The sequence below is a fragment of the Neofelis nebulosa genome, chromosome 14, assembly GCF_028018385.1.
Source record: "Neofelis nebulosa isolate mNeoNeb1 chromosome 14, mNeoNeb1.pri, whole genome shotgun sequence".
Lineage (NCBI taxonomy): Eukaryota > Metazoa > Chordata > Mammalia > Carnivora > Felidae > Neofelis > Neofelis nebulosa.
In genome coordinates, this window is record NC_080795.1 from 46,891,500 (window position 1) to 46,912,336 (window position 20,837).

General features: G+C 46.9%; 1 long non-coding RNA gene across 1 annotated transcript; it reads right to left on the reverse strand.

Moving 5' to 3' along the window:
* Window positions 1-1,204: 1,204 nt before the first annotated feature.
* Window positions 1,205-20,394, reverse strand: LOC131494376 (uncharacterized). Its single transcript, XR_009253352.1, has 2 exons — window positions 17,996-20,394; window positions 1,205-1,896 (listed from the first exon to the last, which is right to left on the reverse strand). It is a non-coding gene; the product is annotated as an uncharacterized LOC131494376 (long non-coding RNA).
* Window positions 20,395-20,837: the final 443 nt, after the last annotated feature.

Consider the following 20,837-nt stretch of genomic DNA (forward strand, 5'->3'; position numbering starts at 1 on the left):
TCCAGCCGAGTTAAGGTGCTGACGGCACGTCCGCGTAGAAATATCGGGAACACCATGGAAAAAGGGATTATGAGTCCACAGGAGCGTTTCTCAAACGTTCGGTCTCAGGACTCTTTCACACGCCTAAAAATGATTGAGGGCCTGAAGAACTTTTGAGTCAGTGGGTTTTATCTATCAGGGTTCATTGTATTACAAGTGAGAACTGGGACATGTAAAATATTTAGTGATTTGTTTAAAAGTAACAATGACAAACCCATGCCACCTTAACATAAATAACATTACCATATTTACCTAACCCAAAAGAAAAAAAAAAAGGATAATCGTAGCAATTGCTTCGTATTTTTGCAAATCTCTTTAGTGTCCAGCTTACAAGAAGACGGCTGGCCTCTCAGATCTGTTTCTACATTCAATTGTTGTGACAAACTGTTTTGGCTCAAGTATATGAAGGGAATCCGGATTCGTGCAGGTGTTTAGCTGCAAAAAAGGAAGGGTCTCCTCCCTCCTCAAGGATCCCGGAATCCTACTTTGAGAACTGCTGGTCTAGAGAGAGGTCAGGGCTTTAGAGGCATGTTTTGAAGGTCTCTGCCCAGAGATACAAATTGCTGATGTCCGAGTTCTGGCCAGGAGAAGAGAGAAAGAGAAAAGCACCTAGGGCCAGCATCTGAGCGTTGGGCACGTTTGTGCAGTTGGTCCTTAGTATTTACCAATTCTGTATCTGCAGATTTGCCTATCTGCTATTGGTGACCCCAGAATCAATACGTGTGACACTTTGGGGTCATTCCCAAACACGGTGCCGGTAAGAGAAAATTTGAGTCCCCTGATGCACATGTTCCCAGCGGAGGTCACACCAGGCAAATCCGTGCTTTCTTGTTTTCTGTTCTCATCCCGTCCACACGCGTCCTTTCTGAGTCTACTTAGTGCCACTTTTTTCACCCTTTTGTGCTTTTTGTTTGTGATCGTGCTGCTTAAATAGCCCTCAAGGGTGGCGCCGAAGGGCTGTCTAGTGATCCCAAGCACAAGAAGATGGCGATGTGCCTTCTGGAGAAAATACTTGTTTTAGACGAGCTTCGTTCAGGCACGAGTTACAGTGCTGTTGGCCCTGAGTTCAGTGTTAATCAGTATATTACATATAATATAAATCAGTGTAAAATAACAGGTCACATGTAAATCAGTATCTTAAATAAGGGGCCTCTGAACAGAAATAACACATAAAACAAAGTTATTTATTGGCCAGTTGATGAAACTGCTATGACCAAGGGCTGGCAGAGACCTACACTTGAACTTCCCCAGGTGCTACAGTTCTGTATTCCCGGCAGCTTTATGGAACACAGCTACCATGAATGATGAGACCGTCTTGTACTTGGAGGAGAAGGCAAAGCAGTGAAGGACGTGGAGAGCCCACGGAGAGTCGTTCCCAGGGAGGAACGTTTCCAAAAGGAGGTCCTGGTCAACTCATCAGACACGGTGGTGGAAGCAAGGTGGAAACGTTCGGCCTGTCCTGCCTCCATCGGCACTGGAGGAGGGAGGCTCATGGCCTCCCGCCTGGACAGGTGGCTCCAGGTCGTCCCCCTGCCTGTACAAATGAGGAAAGCCTTCAGGCCGACTGCGAGCAGAGGCCGCCCTCCTTCCTTGGAATGTAATGAGAGGGTAAGGGCTCCCCTGCAAAAAGAGGAGGCGAGGAAAATATAAAGTGACTGAAGACAAAGATGAACTGACCGCAGAGGCGGGTCCTGAGGTTGTGACACTTTTACCAAGGGCAGGAACTCTTCACTGTCTCAGGGATGGACCGAAGGTGACGGTTTTCGGCCAGAATGCTTTGGGTTACAACGTAGACCTTTAGAGCCAGAAAGTGCCAGAAGGGCGGACACCTTTTGACGAACTCCAGGTTGGAAACGGCTGAAAGGAAAGGCAGGCAGAGCCGTCCCTAGTTTGAAGGTGAGCTCAGCTCCACCCCCCCCCCAACACCACTTAGACTCCACGGTCATGGCACACTTCCACCACCTGGTGACCACACGCTTGAATTGCAAGGCCTGCTTTTAGAAGCCAGAGAAAAATCCCTTGGCCGAATGGAGAAAACCAATGACCTGAGCTTACAGCAAACAGCTTGCTAATTCTTTTTTACCCAAAAGTAATACTTGATCATTCCAGACCACCTGGCAGTGATTCGGTGAGTTGTTTCACCAATATCTAGCAGACGCTGAACTATCCCTGACTTGACAACGGATGTTAAACAAAAGTCAACTGGCTACTCAACGGCAGGGAAGACGTCCAAGTATCTTCTCCTTCTGGGTCCCTGGAGACTTTTAAACCAGGCCCCCAAAGAAGCTGGCACCTGGCTAGCCTCCCCCAAAGACAGAGTTTCATTTTGCTCCCCTGGGGTGATCTGAAAAGCCAAGGTGCCAAGAGCCCTGACATCCTGGTATTAGTAACTAACTCTATTTCCTTTATGAGTGTTCTCTTTGAAAATGTAGACACCCATTGTAAGGTGGGAGCTGTTAAGTCATTAACACTTTAGTGTGAATAACTGTCTTAGCCATGCTCTTGGAGGGTCCTGGGAGGGGGGGAAAGGCCCAAAACGGGGAGGTTAGGGCTTCAATTAAGGTCTCTTGGATGATCCTGGGACCAACAGGGCCAGGGAGGACCCTTGGCAAGAACTTGCTTCACTCCAGCCTTCAGGATCACTGACAGAACCCAGGTTGCCAGCTTACCAGAGGAAGCAGTGTGTGATGTGACAGGCAGGACACTGGGGGAAACGCTAAGGAACACTGACGGCCTGAGGATCCCAAAGAGGGAGTAGGATCTCCTAGCTGGGGGACACTTATCTCTCTAAAGTGTTGTGTGCAAGGCTTGTGGGCCCAATCCTCTCCACAGACAGGATTGGTTTAATCCTCAGTATTTAAAATTGGAGGATTTCACACGGAAATCTTGATTTCCAGCTTTTCCTGAAGGAAGGATAAGAATGAGGAGGAGGAGGAGGAGGAGGAGGAGGAGGAGGGGTCTGGCATTTTTCTGTCACAGGAACTTGCTGGAACTGCCTAGGGGCTGCTCTGCTGGGAAGGATGTGCACACTCCATTTTGCCACAGTCCCCATAAAGCCCAACTGCCTCATTTACCTTCCTGGGCTGGCTCCTAAAAACCTTTAGGGTGCCATCTCTGCCTTCAAATATTAATGATAATAACAAAAACAGTAATAACATTATTAAAAATAATGAATGTATCAGTATGACCAGTTTTTTTTTTAATGTTTATTTATTTTTGAGAGAGGGAGAGTGCACACAAGCAGGGGAGGGGCAGACAGAGAGAGAGAGAGAGAGAGAGAGAGAGAGAGAATCCCAAACAGGCTCTGAGCTGCCAGCACAGAGTCTGACACAGGCCTTGAACCCACGTACTGTGAGATCATGACCTGAGCTGAAACCAAGAGTCACACGCTCAATGGACTGAGCCACCCAGGCACACCAGTAACGACCAGTTATTTAATGCCTGCTGCAAACCAGACATTGTGCTAGTGCTATTGCCCACAAATTTCCCTAATTCTCACGGAAACACTGGTGTTTACATTCCCATGTCAGAGAGACGGAAACCAAGGGACAAGGAAGAGTGTTAGACTCGCGCGTTCCTTTTCGTAAATGTGTTAGAGCGATGGCCGCCGTACGTTTTCCTAGCTATCTATTACCTATTTTGTATTTATTTGTCATTAGTCTCCTGAGAGAGTCACTACATTCCCTTTCAACACTAGCAACCCTCTGGCTCTGTCGGTAGCACCAAAATTGCCACCCAACTGCTGTCCTGCCGACCTCCCCTCCGCTCCGATTCAAGATTCTGAGCAAGATCCGTCCAGCCTTCCAACCCGGCCCAGGAGATACTGGCATTTCTGTTTAGCTACCCAGACTTGTTCTCTAAACTACAAATATTCACGGCTTTCCGTGGTTTGCTAATTCATGAACACCACGCTGTATTTCAGATGATCATGTGCATTCGTGCCAATAGGGGGGAAAAAGAGGTGTTTCCGTGCATGCCAGCTCATTAACAGTGGAAATCCATTTAAGCTGCTGTTTCTCTGACTATGAGGGGCGATCCCTAGGGAGGCTGTGGAGAGAGCCTCAGAGGGCAGCAGATAAGGTTTTCCTTTGAAGATGAAAATAATCCTAGTCAATTATTTGGAGTCCCCACCCCTTCCCATAATAGAGACAGACCTCCGTGGGCTCTTCTACACGCCATCCTGGAGCGCCATGTACCCAGAGGCATGCATTTCCTCAATCTCTATGCTTTTCTTTCCAGGGAAAAAGCAATGTAGGAGAAAATGAGCCTGTTTTCCCATCACATTAAATTAGTTTGGCCGGGGGCGCCCGGCTGGCGCAATCAGAGTGTGCGATTCTTGATCTCAGGTTTGTGAGTTCAAGCCCCAAGTTGGGTGTAGGGATTGCTTAAAAATAAAAGTATATGTATTAATTAATTAGGCCAGCCAATTCGTTTGATCACATATTCTGAGTTTCACTAAAATAATAAATTACCCCAATGACACGTCTTTTGATATTCTACAAACTTCATAATGCCCTTTCCTTCCTTCCCTTTTTATTTGTGTCAGCCCCAGTGATTTTCTTTTTATCAGTTTTCATTCCTATCAGAGTTATCTACGATCATAAAGAGTCCAATACAAGACTTATCATAAAAAACAGTGATCTCTCACTCCATTTCCTGATCAGTTTTAGATCTTATTTACCCACTTCCTACTATGGAAGATAAGGGTTCAGTTCTTTTCTCTGTTTCTCTCTCTCTCTCTCTCTCTCTCTCTCTCTCTCTCTCGCACATGCGCGTGCACGTGCTCTCGCGCGCGCGCACACACACACACACACACACACACTTTGCAATTTCCCCTCCTCCCCAAATAATTGCATCAATTTTGGTTAGATAAGTATTCCATGCTGAATTCATCAAGGTCCAGGAGATGGAAACCATGCCGCCATTTGTAGAGGGAAAGCGTAATATAAGAATATAATATAAGGAAGTATAATATAGGAACTATTAACACAACATAAGGTTATCTTAGAGGAGAAAGAGAACTGTAAAGAAAGCCCTAGAGATGAGCAAGGCTACTGGAGGAAGGAACACCCCTCCCTGAGGCGGGGCTGGCAGGCCAAGCCTGAGAAGCCAACCACTGTGCTGCTGGGACGATTCGCTGGGAATCCGCTCACCAGAGTGCAGTGGAAACCTAATGGGAGGCTTTCCGTGAGGTGCTGCTGAAACTTAATGGGGGCGAACGCCACCCTGGACGTCTCCCCCAACCCACCTGCTGCTGGGAACCAAACAGTGGGAGCAAGAAGAAGGAAAAGTGTTCATCTTTTATGATTGGGAACGTCTTACTGACAGCTGAGCCATGCAGCATATACGGCAATCCCCTTCCCCACTTGACTTATGGGTTCCTCTTGAATTAATAATTGACTTTGTTGGGGCGCCTGGGTGGCTCAGTCGGTTAAGCGTCTGACTTCAGCTCAGGTCACGATCTCACGGTCCATGAGTTCGAGCCCCGCGTCAGGCTCTGGGCTGATGGCTCAGAGCCTGGAGCCTGCTTTGGATTCTGTGTCTCCCTCTCTCTCTGCTCCTCCCCTGTTCATGCTCTGTCTCTCTCTGTCTCAAAAATAAATAAACGTTAAAAAAAAATTTTTTTTTTAAATAATAATTGACTTTGTTGTTTTTGCGTCCTTAATTATCATCAGTCCCCAAAACTCTCTCCCTAGTGATTTAAATCTCCCCTCCCACAGGGCATCAGGAGTCTCAGTCCTAATTCTGGCAACCTTTGGCGCCAGGATCACAGTTAGGGAAGGGACACATGGCAGCAGAGAGCACTGTTATGATTTGAGGACGTTTAGGCCTCTTCAGCAGGATTCCCCATAGTGGCCTTGGGGCCAGTTCATGGAGTCTTCTCTGCCAAAGGTCATCTCACAAATGCCGTGCCTCTTCGTCGTTAACTCCCTGCCGTCCTGGCCTCTTGGCATCCCATTTATCAATTAAAACACAACTATAAATATGGCCTGAACCGTGAGGCAACACGTTGTCTTAAAGACAAGGAGGGGAACGAATGTGACATCATTCAGGCCCACACCATCCACCTCTAGCTTCTTGAAAAGGTCCCCAAACCTTTCTGAAATTTCCAAAACAGGCCTGTTCTTCGTACTAACCGTTCAGCTTCCTTAAGAACTATCATTCTAGATAAATCAACCAGGTCTTATTTAGTAGTATTGCTTTTCTCTTGTAAGTGCCAGTGTCATATCCAGAAAGTATTTCTCGTAACAAATGTATACAATTTCAACTCCCTCTCATGGAAACCGCATATAATTTTAGCCAAACAAAAAACGCCTCTAGTTAGCCTGGCTCTCACCTTTACTTAGAATCTTATTTTTATAGTGACATGATTCCTGACTTTGGAACAACTGATTTAAAAACCAATCTTCCAAATTCAACACACTTGTGGCTCGGAAACTGCTCCTTTTCAAGGTCTGACCGTGAAATACTAATAATTGCTTTTATAGCGTTAATTAAAATGTATCATGTTGGCATCACAACATATACACAACCTATAAATTTACGTACTAAGTCACCAATTTGTATTGTCTCTCAAACTGCTTTCATCACAAATATTTGTTTTGTGGCCATGCACACTTTTTAGTCCCTTGAAACCCAGGGCAAAGGCACAGGGTAGGGCATACGAAAGACTTTGGATTCAATGGAACTTTTAATCCTGTTGAATAATTTAATCATTAAGATTATTTTACACTTGTACTTGTTATATTATTACAGTGTTACTGTTTTATAACGATAATTATTAATGTGTGATATACCAGTATTGCATGTAGCTATTAATCGTTGAGTCTGTTTTACAACATTTAGAACTCACTCTTCTGCTGTATGAAGCTTTGCCCCAAACCTTCACTCCCAGGCACAGACATTTCGTGCCAGCCTTGTGCAGGACACTGAGTGGCCCTATCAGATGAAGTCCAAGTGTTTTAAAGTCCAAATATCTAGATAGGTTTCTTCCACAGATAGGTTTTTGCCATGGGTTTCGAAGATCAAATAACTTTAGGATTCAAAAGAATGTGAAAGCCATTAAGTATATGTTCAGATGAGCTGATCGTAAATGACTATACACAGAATGCTGTTCAAGCTTGAAATATTAAGGAAACTCATTGTTTCCTTAAAAAAAAGTTGGCTTTAGTTTTTGCTCTTTTACCTAATGAATCGATTTTCCAGAGAGACAAAAAATAGTTTTTCTTCAACTAGCACAGAAAGGGGAGGAGAAACAAATTTCAACAGGCCAATCTTCGCATAATGGCAAATCCAGAACTCCAGTCTCTGGTTAAAGGCTTATGTGCTTAGAGACTATTTTGAAACTGGATTCAAAGGATAAAATGTTAACCGAAGGACTTTAAGTGGGCAAAAAACAGAGTCAGACCTTACCCCAAAGTAGATTCCAGAATGATCAAAATTTGCATGTAAAATAAGGCAAATCTCTAAAAGTTTAAGAAGCAAGCGTATATAACATGTTTATGGATCCCTGGCGGGAGAGGCCTTCCTAAGCTAAACATGCCCCTAAAGCCAAAAAGCCTCAGGAATATGATGGATAGATGTGACCGCATGAAAGTCCAAAATCTTCCTGCTAGGGACCAAATGTTTGCACCCCCACAAAAGTCATATGTCGAAGCCCTAACTCTCAGTGTGATGGCATCTGGAGATGGGGCTTTGGGGAGGTAGTCAGGGTTGAATGAGGTCATGAAGGTGAGTCCTCATGATAGAATTAGTGCCCATAAGAAGAGACACCAGAGAGCTTGCTTCCTCCCTGTCATGTGAGGACACAGCAAGGAGGTGGCTGTTTGCAAGCCAGGAAGAAAGCTGTCACGGGAAATTGACCGTGCTGGCACCCTGATCTTGGACTTCTAACCTCCAAAACTCTCAGAAAATAAATTTCTGCTTCTTAAGGCACCCAGTCTATGGTCTTACGTTATGGCAGCCTGAGAAAACCAATAACACAGCCTAAGGAAAGTTTAAAAACCAGAAACATGGGGGGGGCGTCTGGACGGCTCAGTCAGTTAAGCATTCAGCTCTTGATTTCAGCTCAGGTCATGATCTCATGGTTTGGGAGTTCGAGCCCTGCATCAAGCCCTGCTTGGGATTCTCTCTCTCTCCCTCTTTCTCTGCCCCTCCCTTGTTCGTGCGCTCTCTCTCTCTCGCAAAATAAACAAGCATTAAAAATTTTAATTAAAAAAACCCAGAAATGTGGGGGAAAAAATTGCAACATATGTAATAGGCAACATGGTTATACTCTAAAATTTATTTTACCAATCAGATAGAAAAATACAAATATTGTTTCAGCAAAATGAGTAAAGGACACAGAGATAATTTGTGAAAGAACGATAAATTGTCCATCAACAAAAGTGATGGCTTTGAAGATGGAGGAGGGGCCCACAAGCCAATGATGCAGGTGGCTTCTAGAAGCTGGATAAGACAAGGAAGTAGATTCTCTACCGGAGCTCCCAGAAAGGAACACAGCCCTGCAGCATGTTGACCAGACCCATGTTGGATTTCTGAGTTCCAGACGTGTAAGATAATAAATCTGTGTTCTTTTAAGCCAACAAGTGGTAATTTGTTACAGCAGCAGTAGAAAACTAATACAGCTACTCATCAAAGAAATACGAATTAAAAGAGTGATATTTTTGCCTTTAGAGCCTTATAACTGAGAAGTGTTGCTGTAGGGGAATACAGGCACACATGCTTTTGTGGGAACGTGTTAGGATGCCCTTTTAGGGGAGAAGTCATTTGGCAGTATGTATCAGATCTTTAACATGCATACCCTGGCCTAACAATTTTCTTTTTCTTTGACTATATCCTAAAGCACTGGGTTTCCAGCTGCATTGAGTGGTGGATCTCTTTCTTCACACCAAAAAGAGCAAAGAGAAGTAAGCCTGTGACTGCTGAAGCAGGATTAGGGGCTGCGGCCCTGATACTTGGCCTTTACCTCACCCCTGCAGGAGCCCCTCAGGCATTCCCATGGGCTCCATGGAACACACTTGGAGAACCACTGTCCTGGGGGAATAACTACCCAAGCAACCCAAAGACCCCAACACACAAGCATGTTTATCACAGCATTGCTTATAATCGCAAAAAAAAATTAGAAACAACCTCCATGCCCCTCCAAAAAGTGGCTAACTTATTATAGTTTATTTATAAATAGTATATAAAACTATGTACCTATGTAAAATGATGACATATAAAGAAATAAAATAAATAAATAAAATGATGACATATATCCATATTGAAATGTAAAGAGTTATGCAAATTATTGAGTGGGAAAATAATCTATAAATATCTCTGCATGGTAAGATTCATCTCTTATTTACACAGACATGTATAGGAAAGACGTATAAAGGACATAAGAAGATGCTCAGCATCACTCATCGTCAGGAAAATACAAATCAAAACCACAATGAGATATCACCTCCCAGCTGTCAGAATGGCTAAAATCAAAACCACAAGAAACAAGTGCCAGTGAGGATGTAGACCTAAAGGAACTCTCATGCACTGTTGGTGGGAATGCAAACTGGTATAGCCACTGTGGAAGACAGTATAAATGTTCCTTAGAAAGTTAAAAGCCAAGGGGCACCTGGGTGGCTCAGTCGGTTAAGCGTCCGACTTCAGTTCAGGTCATGATCTCACGGTTCTCGAGGTCGAGCCCCGCATCGGGCTCTGTGCTGATGGCTCAGAGCCTGGAGCCTGCTTCAGATTCTGTGTGTGTGTCTCTCTCTCTTACCCTCCCCTGCTCACATTTTGTCTCTCTCTCTCAAAATAAATATTTTTTAAAAAGTTAAAAATAGAATTACCATATGATCCAGTAATTCCACTACTGGGTATCTACCCAAACAATATAAAAGAACTAATTTGAAAAGACATATGCACCCTTATGCTTACATGATCTACAACAGCCAAATAACGGAAGCAACCCAAGTGTCCATTTATCGAGGGACAGATAAAGAAGATGTGGTATATATACACACACGCAATGGAATAATACCCAGCCATGGAAAATAATGAAATCTTGCCATCTGCAACGACATGGACGGATCTAGAGAGTTATAATGCTACGTGAAATAAGTCAGCCAGAGAAAGACAAATACCGTAGGATTTCACTTATGTGCAATTTAAGAAACAAAAGAAATGAACAAAGAAAAAAGAAATAAAACAAATAGCCTCTTACCTATAGAGATATTGTGATGAGGAGTGAATAACATATATAATTGCTTAATCACTGCATTAAATACCTGAACCTAGTGCAACACTATGCATTAATTATACTGGAATTTTAAAAAATTTTCAATACATTTTTTTAAAACATAGAAAATAATATAAAAACCCAGTGACCATAAAAAAAAAAGAAGAAAAGAAAAGATGTATAAAGAGATATTAGATGAAAGCATTAACAGAGGCCAATATCTGTGTGACGCAATTAGGATGAGTTTTTCTTCTTTATACCTTTATGTATTTTTAAAAATGAATACATATTACTTTTGTAATCAGAAAAAAAATCTGGTTATACACTGAAACACAATGAGCAACAAATGAATGAATGGCTAGAAATGTGTGTATGACAGAGAGAGAGAGAGAAGAGGGGAGGGAGAGAAAGTGGGGAGGGAGGGGGTGGGGTGAGACATAGATATTTTATGTGATGAGGTTTGAACAAAGCCATTAATGTTGGGTATCTCCTATTTGCCCCACTAACTCCACTTTATCCCTTTTTCCTTTCTACTCTGTGCCTGGGGAGGCTGACCGACGTGGATGCTATTGATGATCTCCTTGCACTTGGCTTCCACCCGGGTTTTCCAATGGAAGTGCACTGGCAGAGATTAGGGAGTGGGAGTGTGAGATCAAGGTATATGCCCCAAACTCTTTCCCCGTATCAATGCCCCGTATTAATGCCAGCTCCTGTTTGGATGCCCTGTCCATGCAGCCGTCCCCTCCACGTCTCCCCCTCTACTCCCTTCAAGTGTGGTGGTGGTAAAGTTTCCTGCTTTGGTTAACCCCAGGGTACCGCATGATCCATTGGTTTCTGGGAATTCTACCCATAACTTTGTAAGTTACTCAATTTGAGTGTGCTCCTTCCAGCTGGGATCCTGACGTGTGTGTGTGTGTGTGTGTGTGTGTGTGTGTGTAATAGTTTTCTTCCAAATATCCTATAGTCATATCTAAAAGCCCTATTTTGTTCTACAAATATGCAGTCAATACGTAACATACAGCTCAGTCCACAAATACAGATATAAAAAAAAAATATTTTCATCGTTTCCTGTAGCTCAGTTTAATTTCTATTTTGCGTCTCCATTCTACTGGGGTGGCAAAATGTAGGGTCACCCAGTTTGGGGCTTGCTCTTCCATCTACTCCCCCCAGTTTCATATCTAAGGAATGGGGAGCTTCCCTGGTGTGGAGGCACTGGTGGGTGACATGTCACGTGGCCACACAGGCAACTGACGGGACACCCCATGCCCCACGCTATTCTCAGTGAGCAATTCAAGAGTTTTGGTGAGCCCTCCTACTTCCATGCTATCCACATACTTCTATGTTGATTTTGAATTATTCTGGGGTGTAGGAAACTCTGGGAGGCTGCCCAAGCCCCATCCATCAGGTCCTGTGTTACTGACACTTTTTCTCTAGTCCTGCCACTCCCTCCGTGCTCTGCCAGCCAGGGGAGCATGACACAAGTCCCATTGCTGCGTTCACTCTGACACTCTACAGTGTGTCCCCAGGTCTCAGGCTGTGGTCTCTCTGAGACCCAGCAATGCCCACCCTTAAAGTGTTTCCCTTGCAGCGTTATTTCCCCTCCAGCCAGAGAAACTTCTAGTCTCCATCGTGGGGAAGCTTTCTCATGATATATTCTCCTAAATATTTGGTTTAATAGTTGCTCATGCTATGTAGGTTCAACTGGAAGGCTAATTGGTAATAATTAGGACATTGGTACAAAACCTCATCACATCAAAGAAGTTGAGCTTTGTGACAGGTGAGGATCTAGAGGATGCTAGCGTCATTATATCCTCATTTTCTCTTTCACAAACTGTACACAATCATGTACATTTAAAACTTTGGGAAGAACAGGCTTAAAGCAGGCGGTACGTTTTATAAAGGCGGTAGAGTACTTTTTATGAAAGAATACTGTACCTTCCTTTTCTTTCAAAGGAGTTTAATGCAAGGTCTTCCAATTTGGGTATGTACAAAAAATTCACAAATTAGGACTTTTTAGAAGTCCCTTGCAGAGGCTAGCCCTGCAGATATAATTTTCGGCCACTAGATGTCTCTAAGTCTTAAAGTAGCACAATAATGAGGTTTGTGTCTATTTATATACGCACATCACCTACCCCCCAGTTAGAGTTTCATAATCCTCTTATGTAATGCTGGGTCGTCAGCTACAGTTGATTATCAGTTGGGAAATGGGCGGGGGGGGGGGGGGGATCCCAAAGGCTCTATGCCCCCAAGACAGGGCCGGAGCTGTTGAGAGAGGGGTCTGTGCCTGTATGACCACACAGATCCCCAAGATTCTGAAATTTGCCCATGCATTGGGCAGTGAACGCGTGGGCAGGGAAAGCAAAGAGCTGCCTGTGGTATGTGACCAGCTGGCTGGATTCACAGATTAACTCATCCTCTTTCTTACAGTTTGGAACCAGCAGAGGAGCTAGTGGGCCGAGTAATATCTCAGCCCTGCATCTCTCCCCAGGCTGTAGCACCGCTTAAAACCCTCATGTCGGCCACACCTGCCCCCCAACGCCTGACCCACCAGGGAACCCCACGGCCAGCAAATGCCACAGTATTGTCCCCAATGTCCCCTGCCCTGTCGTCAGGGCATCTCATCAGTCTGTTTTCTGTGGTGCTTTCCTGTATGTGTCTGTCTGCCAGCCTCGACAGGCACTCCCAGAGGGCACAGACCACTCCTGTTCGTTTTTGCAGCCACCCCCCCCCCCACCCAGCCTCACATCCAGTACTTTCTGCAATAGGTATACAGTGAATGTCTGTTGCAACCAATGCGCGGTCACAGAGGGTGTGAGAAGGCTGGTGAAATTACTCACCACTGATGAGTTTTTGAATCTTAAAAAAAAAAATCACCCAAAGCCTCTAAGGACAGAAATCACCTTTAATGAATGGCCCTCCCCTGGTTGTTTGGAGGCTGACTTAATGCGGGTCCTTAAACCAATCGTTTCAGTGCGAAGGTTAAGTGTGTGAACCCTACGGTAGGACTGTCTGGCGTAAACCTGAGCCTCCATATTTACCAGTTCTGTGGCCTTGTGGCAAGAGACACTGGCAATCTCCAGCTCGGTTGTGACTTTCATAAAATATGCATAATGACAGTGTATTTATTCATTTCATAGATTTGTTGTGAAGATTCCAGAAGTCAATTCTTATCTGTCGCTGGCAGCAGTCGCTCAATAGTGGTTAAAAGTTGGGGACCAAAGTGAGAACGCCTCCAGTTCAAACCTGTCTCTGCGTAACTTGGACACATTACATAAACTCTCCAGGCCTAAGTTTCCTGTCTGTAAAGTGGGGATAAAGCTACTTAGCTCAACAGGGGGGAGTTGGTACAGGGAGTAACTGACATAGGAAATTTACCAACACACATTAACTAATATCATCCTCGCACTTCAGCACTTACAACAGTAAGTAAACAGCCTGCGGACAGAGTGGTCAAGGGATCGGGTATCTGCCATTCACTACATTCACAATACTGTCAACTCCTAACTTTTCTTTAACTCCTCGCTTCTGTATAATTTTGTAGAGCCTGTTTATATTTATTATTTTACTTGGATCCTAAAACCCTTCCAGCTTATTTTAATCCAGAGGATGATGGTGATTAGTGAAACACATGGTTCCAGGCTCGTCACACATCAGATGACAAGGAAAAGCCAAGAATGAAGAGAGTTGGGCAGAGGGAAGGGGGTGGGGAAGAGAGGTGAGGCGTTGGGAGCTTCCTCTTAGCCAGTGGGTGGGTCCTCCTCTGTTCCAGTTGCTGGGGTCGTTCAAAGCTCTTTTGAAAATGCAACAAAAGCTATGAATACTCACCCAGAAAACTATACGTGAACACAACACTTTCAAGCATTTGCACGGGGTCAGACTGAGATGTGTTGCAAGCGATAATTTCGCATCCCTTTCAAATTAATTTTTTAACAAATACTTGTTGAGTAGTTATTGCTGGCAGCAGAGAAAAACAAACTTTATATTCATAAAACTCATGTTCCTCTTTGTTTGAGATTAGAAGTTATCACATCCATGCAGTTTTCTATACTTCTGGAACCTCTTTAAAAGTTAGTTAAATAAAGGACTAATTTCTGGTAGTCAGTACAACCCCATGGAAAATTCTATTGACTGTGAACAGCGAGCAGCTGCCCGCTGGCTGAGCACCATGCAAAAATGCTCAACAGAAAGACCTCGGGTGAGGGACGTTCTCTTTGTTTGTTTGAGGCTGACAGCAAGGGCAATTCAAGTGTTTCCACTAGCCAAGTATTGCCTGTGAAAACCTTAATTAGAAGATACCATCTTTCTGATTTATTCTCATGCTGTCTGGGGCACTTTATAGATAGATACCTCAGCACCTGATGACCTACCCACCCTTTAATTCACACTTGGGTTCGGGGCTCAGGTTAAGACCCCTGGGCCGGAAGGTTGGGTTTAAACACCAACGGGGTCGGGGTCGTGGGGAGCTCTTCCTATATGCAAATACCTCACTCATCACCTGAAGCTCAAGGTGATGGGAAGACGGGCTGGGGAGGGGAGAGAACAATAGGAAAATCGCGACCCTGACTGCAAGCCAGGAACGGAGAACTCATTACGCCTCCAAGGAGGCTTTGAGAAGGGGACTCATGTCAAGCGGGGCTGCCTCCGAGCTTCCACGCATGCTCTGATGTGCTGCCGTCCCCGGACGCAGGCCTGAGCCACCCTCCTCTGCCAGACTGTGCACGTGTCTCTGCTTTAAATACTAGGTCAGCTGTTCAGGGCCAAGGAGGATCATGCTGGGAAAGCGGCGGGGCACACTTAGTCACGGCTCTACTGTGCGGGGTGTGGGGGGCTCCGGCACAGGAGGCAGCTGATAGACCTCCGGCCCGGCTGGGGAGGATGGCCGAGGGGTGGGTTGGCTGAGGGCGCAGGGGGAGCTTTCGTGTCAGCTTTCAGAGCCAGGAATCCACGGGTCTAACATGATGAAGGTTTGGTTCATCCCCCAAACACAGGGTGGTGCTTGTCAGCAAGTTCACGCCACAGTGAACACTTTGTGTAGACCGTCAGGATCAACAGCCAGAGGGCCGGGGCCTCCTGGGCTGTCTGGCTTCGAGCGTCCAGGTGGTTTTGCTGATGCTGACCAACTCAGTGAGGGGGCTGGGCAGGAAAGACAGCCTCCAGGCTGCTCCCTGGCCGGTGGACAGCAATGATTTGTCAGTACTGGAATGGTGACGTGCCCCGGAGGAGAAGGCGACGCTCAGTAAAGCAGTGGCCCTCCAAGCAGGGGGAGGGGGAGGGGGCTTCCCAGCAGTGGTAGCTGCATCGGCCGGGAACTTGTATTCTCAGGCCCACTGAGTCAGAAGCCCCGGGGTCGCGGTGTGGTATACTAACCCTCCCAGGGAATTCTGATGCATGCTCGGGATGGGACCCACGGTCATGGCTCAGCTGGCCTTCTCCATGTGCCCGGGGGCTCCCGGGGCAGGCAAGGATCCAGCTGTGCAGTTGCAGTTCTCCCCTCCCGGGCTCCATCCACCGTAGGTTTCACTCTTGGGGATCAGTGTCTGTTAATCTTGCACTGTCCACCACAGCCACAGGTGGCAGGACCCAGAAGTGCAGGTGGGAAGGCTGTGTGCCTGAGCAGGTGCACGCTGGCCCCGGCTCCTGGAAGGAGCTGAGGAGGCTGCGTGACCCTACTCACCCAGGTCCTTGGCAGAAGACTTGGCCGAGGGGCTTCTGAGCGGGAGGGCAGGGTTACAAGTGCTGGGGGATAAGCCTGCTTCCCTCACCCTTTCTAGTGGCTCAACTACTCCAAGGTTAAGGGGACAGGGAAGGTGGCCTGACATTTCTGTGACTTCCCGGTGGCTGAGACAGGACTAATGTTCACTGTTAAAGACCCCAGGCTTTTCCAAGACATGGAGGCACCCTGGGCTTCCACCTATGAGCCAGGGGAATGGTGCTGGGGGCAAAGCAGACTTTCTTAGCTCATGTCTATACGGCGCAGGCTGCAGACACACTCTCTGGGACTCAGCCCTCAGGAGCCCAGAGCCCGCAGAGAGACAGGAGGAGCACGGAGGGAGCACCCACACTTCCTCCAGAGAGAGCCCACCTCATCCTTCTGAGGGCCGGGCGTGCACTCATGATGCTAAAACAGAGAAATCAAGTGAGAGCAGAATGCAGATTCTCTGAGCAGTCTGTCTGAATCTTGACCCTCTATTTACTGGAACAGATTCCTCAGCACAAAAAAATTCGACGGAGCATTTCCATTGGGAGAGTCCAAAATAAAAATACAACCAAAGAAACAATTCCCAAAATTCTACACCTCACCAGTGTTTCACTTGTAATTACCCATTTGGCCAGAGGGCAACACGATCTTTGCAGGGTGGAATGGTAGAACACACAGACCCCGGAGTCAGACTATCTGGGTTTAAAGCCCAGTTCTGCCATTTACCAGCTGTGTGACATTAGGCAGTTTACTTAACCTTTCTGTTCTTGGTTTCGCCCTCTGTAAAATAGGGTCATTAATAACAGCTACCTATAGGGGCATTCTAAAAATGAAATGAGTTAATATACATAAAATGTTTAGAAGAGAAGTTGGTGCATAGCTATGTGTGTGTTATAGGAGCGTTAAATAGATTATGAGTGTTAAATTTCTGATTTTTTAACATTTATTTATTTTTGAGAGAGAGAGAGAGCACACGGGGGAGGTGCAGAGAGAGGGGGACAGAGGATCCGAAGCCGCCTCTGAGCTGTCAGCACAGAGCCCGATGCAGGGCTCCAACCCATAAACCATGAGATCATGACCTGAGCCAAAGTCAGACCGTTAACCGACTGAGCCACCCAGGAGCCCCTTAAATTAGATTTCAAAGGAAGTTGTGGCCTTCTAATGTGTCCACAGGCTAGGCTGAACCATATTTCCCAGAATTTCCTTTGCTGTACATTTTGGCCACAAGAGAGATTCTTAAGCCAAGACTTGGGGTGGGTGGGGGAGTGAATTGGCAACCAATGTGCAGCTCAAATTATCTGCTGGCTCTGCACCTGCCCCACCCTCCTTCAGCTGCTCTGACCCCCGGGCCAGGTGTGTGTTTGGCCCCGCGACCACAGGCAACCTGCACACCACACCACCAAGGGCAGAGGTTCCGCTCTGTCCCTGGCGGGGGGGCGGGGGGAAGCCCGGCTCGTGCTGTGGTTCTATCGTGTCCTCGCTCTTCCTGACGGCCTGCCCTCTGGACTTCCGGCTCATCGATGAGCGTTCCAAGATGACCACAGAAAATAGAGTCGAAAGAAATTTTTTTCAATGAACAGAAAATAATTTTCTCAAGCTGAAGAAGGTAAGTCCTCACTGTGAAATATTTATAATGTGCAAAGAACGCTTTCTAACTGATAAGCCTCCAGAAAGGGGGGAAAGTGGGGGGAAGGGACAACTCAGAAAAGGGCAGATCTCAAAAGCAACAAACTTCCAAAAGAATACACACGCTCGCCAGAGAAACCGCAGATTGAACTTACTTTATATCTAGCAGCCTGGAAAAAATTTAGAACCCCAGCGGATGCCTGAAACTGTGTAAAGTGTCGAACCCTGTCTACACCATGTTTTTACCTATATGCTCATACCTATGATACCGCCTGATTTCTAAATTAGGCACAGTAAGAGATCGACAATAAACAGCAGTTGACTAACAATAAAATAGAGCAAGTGTAACAATATGCTGTCAGAGAAGTTATGTGAATGTGGTCTCTCAAAACGCCTTATTGTTCTGTACTCACCCTTCTTGTGATGATGGGAGATGATAAAATACCGGCGTGATGAGACGAAGTGGCGTGAGTGACACACGCGCAGTGACGTAGCGTTAGTCCACCGCTGACCTTCTGACCTTCTAGCAGCAGAAGTGTCATCTGCCTTCAGAGGGCGGTTGATCTCGGGTAACAGAAACCACAGGCAGCGGAACTGCGGATGGGGTGGCGGGGGGGGTGGGGGCAGGCGACTGCAGATGGAACGGGTTTGTTGGCGGTGATGAAGAGCCACGGGGAGTCTCCTGCATTGTTGCTGGAGCTGCAAATGGTTATGGACATTTGAGAAAGCTGTGTGACAACATCTATTACAATGAAAGATTTGAAGTTTCGACTCAGCAATTCCACTCCTGGGAATCTACCCCCAGAGAAGTGAACACACCCAAGGCTGATGTACAAGGATGTTAATGGCCGCATAATTTGTAATGGCAGAAACGGGGGGGGGGGGGGGTGGAGGGGGGAGGCAGGGTCACTGACCGGGCGTTTGGTTCATTGGCCTGTTAGAACCATACTTAATCATCGCAGGCCGGTGAGGCTTTGACCCTATCCTGATGGCTGCTGGGAGAGGAGACCCACCACCTTCCTGGGCAGCCCATCCCGTACCTCACAGCCTCCACTTGGACACCGGCTTTTATCGAGACGTCAGCATCCGGGAATGTGAGCTGGTTGCCTTTGCTTCTCTTCCCAGGCAAAGGTTTATTTTTAAATAAATCGTTCCTTTCAGAACAAGGCTTGGATCTCGCTGTTTAGTTATTTTATTCCAGAGTGGATACGGTCGTTTACCTTAACTCACCACAGGACTGTGGGTGCTGGGCACAGAGACTGTGGCCCGGGCCTTACTCAGCCACTGGTGCTCCCTCCTCCTGGAGAATTGTCAGAGGTACGTCACGGTGCCCACCGACCGCACAGACCCTCTGCTGCGTACAAAGACTGAGAAGCAAATAAAAATCCTTCTGCGAACCAGCCTGTAGTCGCCGGATCTCACGAGACTCGTCACTCTATCGCACAAGTCGAAAGAAAGGACTTCTAGTTCAACTCACTTGTCAGGGAGGGAGATGTTTATTTGATCCCAAAATGAAACCCGTGGTTCTGCTAAGAACCAACTCTGCTTTGTGAATGTTTCCAGCATCCCTGAGCGTCTTTTTTACTTGGTATTAGACAGCCTGTCTCTCCGCTCCTCCTTGGGGAGACAGTCTGGGATCCAGTCCCAAGTGTTCGAGATGCGGGCATGTGCGGTTCTAATGCAGTGACAGAATCACAGTCACTTCTTCTTCCTAGGGTCTCCCAGCCCAGAGGATAGGGAAGGGCTAGCCTGGAGCCTACCGTGGCTTCTTAGGCCAGGAAAACGTATTCTCTGTGCACTGCCTCCTCCCCTCCACTGCCCCCCTCCCCCTGCACCCAGACTACTGGTCCAAGCTGTCTAGGCATTGCCCACTGATGAAGCTATTTCCTGGGGCGCCTCGGTGCCTCAGTCGGTTAAGCGTCCGACTCTGGCTCAGGTCATGATCTCGAGGTTTGTGGGCTCAAGCCCTGCATCAGTCTGAGCTGTCAGCGCAGAGCCTGCTTCCGATTCTTTCTTTCTCTGCCCCTCCCCCACTTGCACTCTCTCTCAAAATAAATAAATAAACCCTAAAAAAAAAAAAGAAAGCAAGCTACTTTCCTAAGATTACTCTACAGGAAGGGAAACTCGTGGAAGGAGGGGTCTCTTCATGGGAACACAGACCAAACGTGCCTGGGCCCGGGCACGCCTTTCTATGGCTGATGGAAGAATCTGGACCCCTGAGATCCCTCTTCTCCGGTTATCTGTTGTTGTCTGCAAGCTGCCCCTCCCTCTGATGAAGCGTATGACTTAATCAAGCCACATTAATTGCCACATCAGACAGCAGTCCTGTTAGCACAGCAAGGCTTCCTGGGGCAATAGAGCGATGCCGATGGCACCTGGTCCCTCAGCAGACAACCCTCCCTCATATACACCTGCTACCCATGGAACGTCTGGAGGCGGAGCTTATGACCCCTGGTTTATAGAAGGGCAACCTGAGGTCCGGAAAGGTTAAATGACTTATCCCAGGTCACCTTGCTCTTAAGTGACAAGACTGGGCCTGAAATCCAAAGTTATCTGACTGTAAAGCCTTATTGCTTTCCTTCCTTCCACTGCACTGCTTTCCTGAACAAGTGTGACTGGAGAACGGCTTTTAAGGACTTAAGGGCTTTGAGGGGCAGGGAGAACCGAAATGTATTTCTTCTCAGAAGTCGGGGAGGAATATGTCCTCTGGAACTAGAAAATGAAAGTGTGAGTGAGCGAATGAGTGTATTCCCTTTATTACATATAGAACCGTCCTCCACAGCTTTCCTCTCTCCTCTCCTGTGACCCAGTTCAGCCATCCTGGGGGGGGGGGTGGTCAGTCTCCCCCTTTCTTGGGCAGTATGACGAGGGAGCCCCGAGGAGGGGTGAGAAGCCCACACACCAAGCCCCAAGACAGGTCACTGGGACTCTCAGGGCTTCAGGCGCCTCGTCTCTAAGGTGGAGTGAGGGCCACACCTCCAGAGGAGCGGTGGGGTTCAGATGAGCTGAAGTGTCAGAGGACAGCTTGATAAGCATGAGGCATGGCCTCCGGAGGACTTTGGGAATGATTACTGTTCCTGATTCTACACCTCCTCACAGTTAGAGACCCTGCGGTGCAATAGAGGCCGTGCTCAGGAGGGCCAGACCCACTCCCTGCCTCCCGAGTGTAAAAGCGCCCCCCCCAAAACCCCCGCCCCGGCCCGCCGCCCAGTGTGACCACGTGTACCTTCCACCCTTCCCATTCTGACTCTGCTC